This window comes from Limulus polyphemus, unplaced genomic scaffold (assembly GCF_000517525.1).
Source record: "Limulus polyphemus unplaced genomic scaffold, Limulus_polyphemus-2.1.2 Scaffold143, whole genome shotgun sequence".
Classification (NCBI taxonomy): domain Eukaryota; kingdom Metazoa; phylum Arthropoda; class Merostomata; order Xiphosura; family Limulidae; genus Limulus; species Limulus polyphemus.
Window position 1 is genome coordinate 560,562 of NW_013665753.1, and position 5,635 is coordinate 566,196.

At 43.4% G+C, this 5,635-nt stretch overlaps 1 protein-coding gene across 1 annotated transcript in view; it reads left to right on the forward strand.

The window, feature by feature from the left end:
* The window catches only part of LOC106474875 (dynein heavy chain 2, axonemal-like), a 192,529-nt gene that overhangs the window by 136,445 nt on the left and 50,449 nt on the right, over nt 1-5,635 (forward strand). The window lies entirely within an intron of this gene.

The following is a 5,635-nucleotide window of genomic DNA, read 5'->3' on the forward strand; positions in this document are numbered from 1 at the left end:
TAGCCGATAGACTCTTGCATAATACGATAAATTACTTTGAGAAAAATTGGCAAAAGAATGACCTACTCTGTGAACTTTATCGCTACTACATACAAGATGGAAGTAGACCCAAGTACCTCTCACCTGTAAACATATGTTTCAGAAATAGGGATTTAATAAGGCCACCTATTACTAGACCTTAAACCCTACACTAGTTTGGACCAAAACAAATACATTTAAAAAAAGTGTATTTTATGTAAAATGTATTATATTACTTTCAAACATGTGAAATCTGTTGTTTGCATATATGGAACTGTTTGCTAAGTGTAAGACTTTACAACACCGAATTAAGTAATGTTATGCACTACACATGAATGTAAATGAAGATACCTACATGGACATTGCCCTGAAAGGGGTCGGATGCAAGTGTAGTGTACTCTGACCCTCATATCATATCTACATAAACATTCAACAGTATCAAAACCATAGTTCAGAAAGGAGGAAGAGGAATGAAACTGAGCTGAGCTGTCGAGTTCAGATATTCTTTCTTACATTGTTCAGTTACCTTGAAGTGGTTTATTTTCTTAATTTTGCATGTTTTCTATTTTTCTTAACTTTATTTACTACACATCACAGTTGTCACCACTTCAGGTACTTTTCCAGCGTCTGATGCCATATTTTTAGCTGTGGATGACCTGTCAGGGATATCGTTGCTCATTTGCCTGGAGATTGAGCGGTACATGAGTCAGACTTTCTTGCCTACTTCTGCCCCACTTTGTCCTGAGCCTTTCAAGCCAGTCCAGGCTGATGACGATTTTGATCGTTTGTCCACCCCCGGGGTTTTTTGCACCTTCCCATTTACTACCTGATGATTCCACTCATACATCATCGGTCTTTTCAGACTTTATCTCTCAGGTATGTGATGTTTAGTCTCTTACACCTGTTTTCTTTTACCCTAGACCTTCCCGCTTACATGAAACAATTTCCCAACCATATTTAGTCTATCCCCCATTATTAGGGTTCATGCATGTGGAACTGGGGGAGGGCATTAGTATGCTTTGTCCCCCATGGACTTTGGATCAGTCTGCCCATGTTTATCATTGAGCAGACTTTCCCTTTATTGACCAACAGAGTTGTTGGTATCAGTTCGACCTGTTTGAGGGGGGGGGGTGAACCCAGATTATCCTGTCCAACTTACCCAAGCTCAATTCTTCACCTTCTGTCAGAGGTTCTTCACAGGAACCCCGTAGGAGGTTTTCTGCTAAAATCTTCTCCATCTTTACTTCTACATTGGCTCGTTTCCAGCTCTTGTGCTTCAAACGTGTTTTGTTTGTTGTTGAGACCTCTTGGGCCATGATGTGGCTTTGGCATGGATCCATCTCCAGGCTTCTTATCTGAGGGACCTCCCATGGTGCCGTTTTTTGGTTTTATGTGTTTGACTCAGTTCATGAGTCTTTGGATTCGCGGGTGGCCTCAGCCCATCAATATTCTACCCTTACTAATTTGGTACCTCGTTTGTCACAGTTGGGGCCAAGTGCGGCACTGGTTCCCATCCCACCCTACCACGATGCCGCAGTTCAACGATGCACAATCTGCCAACAGCATTACCAGTGACTATGTGGTCAGTTTGGGCCCATTGGGGACTCATCTCTTCAATTTCGTTCATCAGTGGGTACCTTTTCTCACCAATGTCTGGGTTCACAGAGTGCTCTCAGAGGGATATGTTATCCCTTTTCTCTCCCTTCCTGCCTTCTCCAGTGTTCCCATTACTTTTCCTTCTCCACGGGATCCTTCAACAAGCCAGCATCTGTCAGAGGCAGTTCAGGACCTCATTGCACAACAGGCTATCGAACCAGCTCCCCCATGTTCATGGGAGTTTTACTCACGCCTGTTTGTGTTTCCCAAGAAGATGGAGGACTGGCATCTCAATCAGTATTTTCACACTCCTTGCTTTACCATGGAGACATAATTTTCTCTTCAGTGATCTTCTCAAGGTCTTTGGATGGCCAAGGTGGACATACCCTTGGGCAGGGTCCATATGTGCTTTCTTCAATTACTCCTTCATGAACAATGGAACCTCGCCTGGAATCCTTTAGATATTCCTTTATCTTTTCCCTCATCCCTTATAGACAATCTCCATTGGTGGTTGAACGTTGCACACATGTTGGCAGGGGTCCCGCTTCCTCCTCTGTGGCTAGATTTACATCTGTTCATGGATGCATCCCTTCAGGGCTGGGGTGCCTTGGTGGATCACCAGGAGGTTTTGGGTCGTTGGTCTGTGGAGGAGAATTCTCTTCACATCTGTGTTCTTGAATTTGTGGCTGTTCATTGGGCTTTGGATCATTTTCTTTCTCTTGCCAGTTGCTTGCTGGTTATGATCCATTCCGACAATTCTACCATGGTGGGTTATAATAATCACCAAGGTGGCACCAGGTCTAGATCCCTGTGTTTTTGCACTATGGATCTTTTTTTATTGGGCCCACACACAACAAATTAATTTGATGGCATGTCATGTATAGGGTGCTTTCAATCTTGTAGCCAATCATCTTTCTTGACTGGATTTTATTTATCCTGCAGAGTGGTCTCTGCATCCTGCCGATTTTTGGTGGCTCTGTCTGCATCTGGGTATGTCCCATATTAATGCGTTTATCACCACTCTCAGTCACAAATTACCTTGATTTTGGCCCTTCATTCCCTATCCTGGAGCCTTGGCTTATGATGCCTTCAGCCAAGATTGGCCTCATCTGTTCCTTTATATTTACCCTCCCATCCATTTACTTTATTGGGTGGTTTCTCTCATCCATGCCATTCTGTACATTGCCCTTCTGATTGCTCCTTACTGGCCTGCTTAACCTTGGTTCCCTCAGTTGCTCCAACAGTGGGTGGTCCCTCCCCTTCCTCTTCCTCCATCAATCCCAGTCACTCCATTCCACACTGTCTGTCCTCCATCTTCATGCCTTTTGTCAGGTTCTTGGCAAGGAGTTTCAGTTTCTCTTGCAGAGTAACTTCACATTTAGTCCATTCATCTGCTCTTCTTCTTTGATCATCTATCAATACAAGTGGAGCATTTATTGTTCCTGGGCATTGACTCGGAGTTTCCAGGCATCTCACACAATGGTTGCCTGTATCTCCAAGTTTCTCACGTGGCTCTTTGAGAGGGGTTTTTTGGTCTTCTCTATTTCGGGGTTTCGAGTGGCATTATCCCATACCTTCCATTTTTCCAGTTTCTGCAGGGTCTTTGCTTCCCCTGTCTTTTACATGTTGATCCGTTCCTGTCTGCTCCATTGTCCACTGAGATGTCCGTCGCTCCTGGACTGGAACATTAATGTGATCCTTCATGCCCTCACCTCCATTCGAATCTCTGGGTATGTGCTCCCTGTTTCAACTCTCTTTGAAAGCATATTTCCTCCTCCACCTGGCCTGCGGGTGTCATAGATCAGATATTTTCGCCATAGACGTTACTAGGATATTGTACCACTCCTCCTACGTTATCCTTTATCTGGATAATGTGCTTTCCTTCTTAAGATCTCTGTGGCTTGAGAAGGGCAGTCCTCCTTTTCCCACATCTGCCTATCCTCTATATCTCATCTCTACCACTGTCCTGATTCGGAAAGACTCCTCTGTCCTGTCTGTGCCCTCTGTTTTATATTGCTCACACGACTTCCGTCAGGGGTCCTCGTTCCCACCTTCTTATCCCTTGACAACCTTTCTCTTCCTGTGATATTTCCCCAGTTACCCTGACCAATTGGATTTGACATTTGATCCAGTTGGCCTATTCCTCCTTGTCTTCTTCCCAGCATGATCTCTTTCACGTTTCCTTGTTTCAAATCTGTTATCTTACCTTCTCCCTTGCCTCTCATCTTCATCCACCATTGGAGGAGATTCTATGATCGGGCATGTGAACAACTCTGCAAACGTTCATCTCCCACTACCTACACCACGTTGCTGTTTCTGCTTCCTTGGAGTATCGCCTGTGGCTATTCTACATATTTTGGCATGGCTGTGACACAAGGTAAGTCCTTGCTAATGTTTTCTTTTCTTTCACACTGTGACGAGTGGTGCCTGACCAGATTATTCTGTCTGTACTTGGAATGGGTTCCACTAAGATGGCTGTAACCATTTGCAGACATCTTGCTATCAAATCCACAGTGTAAGCCATGTTGATTCTTGTACATTTTCCATGGCTATGTATGCACATTTTTTTAGATAGGGTGTTTCACATAATCACTAGAGTGTAAATTCCTCATGATAATTGTGTCATAATATGCCCATCCCAGACTGTACCACCCATGGTTGGTATGGGTAAAACAAAAGGGGATTGCTGCCCATCCTTGCCATTCCCAGATTGAATAAATTGGTGTGGTCTGTTTTTCAAAATAAGGTTTTGTGATCACCCATTGCACTGTCTCAGGTGTTGCAGTCCCTTCAGACTTTCCACTACACTTTTTTTCCCCCATGGAGGCAACCTGCTGGATGGGTTCCACTAAGATGGCTATAACCATTCAGTTCAAAGTAGGGCAGTGGTGTTCTGCCAGTATAGAAGGAGTTACAAGATGAGATGCCCAAATGCAGTTCACCCCCTATGATTGGGTGCCTTCCTTCTACCTTCACGTGGATGTCAGTACCCAGCGAGTGAGGTTTGGAGTTTGAGTAAACTAATCCCAAGTCCTTACAAAGGTTTCAGGTTGTCCATCTTCCCCTATCAACTTGTCTTCTGTGTTGTGGGTCGCAGAAGGTCTACATGGCCTGTGAGTGAAGTTTTGGATGTAGTTGACTTACTAAATATGGTCCTATCTCACCCTAGCCACTCTACACCATGGGACACATCCTCACTTGCCCACTTTCCATCGTCGGATTGAGTGGTTCTAATTTCTGTTTAAGATCACAATGTTAAACTACTCCTCTCCCATGCGGATGTGCTCCTTTATGTACTGCCATGTCTGGTCCTTCTGATCATGTTGATGTTCCTGGCAAAGAGATACCTGGCTCAGATGTGGTGTGGGCCCCCTCTTCAGATCACCTGATCTGTTTCTCTCATTTTGGGGATTTCCTCCAGATGTTTTTGGGGGATATGCCTGTGCTTCCCTTGCACCAGTCCCTCCTCTATTTCAATGTAGGATTCAAGCTAATCTTGTGAGAAGAGGGAGAGTACCTTATCGGAAGTTATAATTTTCTTAAATGAAAATGTATTTCCGATAGGTACTTCCCTCCACTCACACTTCCCACCCATCCTCCCCACAATCTTCCAGTGCTCGTCTTCTGCCAAAGTGGTGCGTAGAGGAAGTCACATGCGTCACGTGATAGTAGTGCTCTCCTATTGGTGGAGAGGTGACGCATGATGATTTGCATGATAGATGGGTTGGAACTTTGGATGAAAGTTTGTGGTATGCGTTTCTTAAAAAGTTCAAATACACAGAGCAGCACAAAGTGAGAAAAGCTAATCTTGTGAGAGGAATGAAGTACCTATTGGAAATAAATTTTCATTTAGGAAAATTATAACATTTGTAAAAGAAATTAAATAAACAGAACTAATTTTTTGAACATGAAATATGAAAAATATTTTAAATATTGTTTAGTATTATTATTCAGTTTTTTTTTATCTTGGAATGTTTCTTAACTAGTATTATTTTATGTTTCTTATATATTTTCTGTCTTT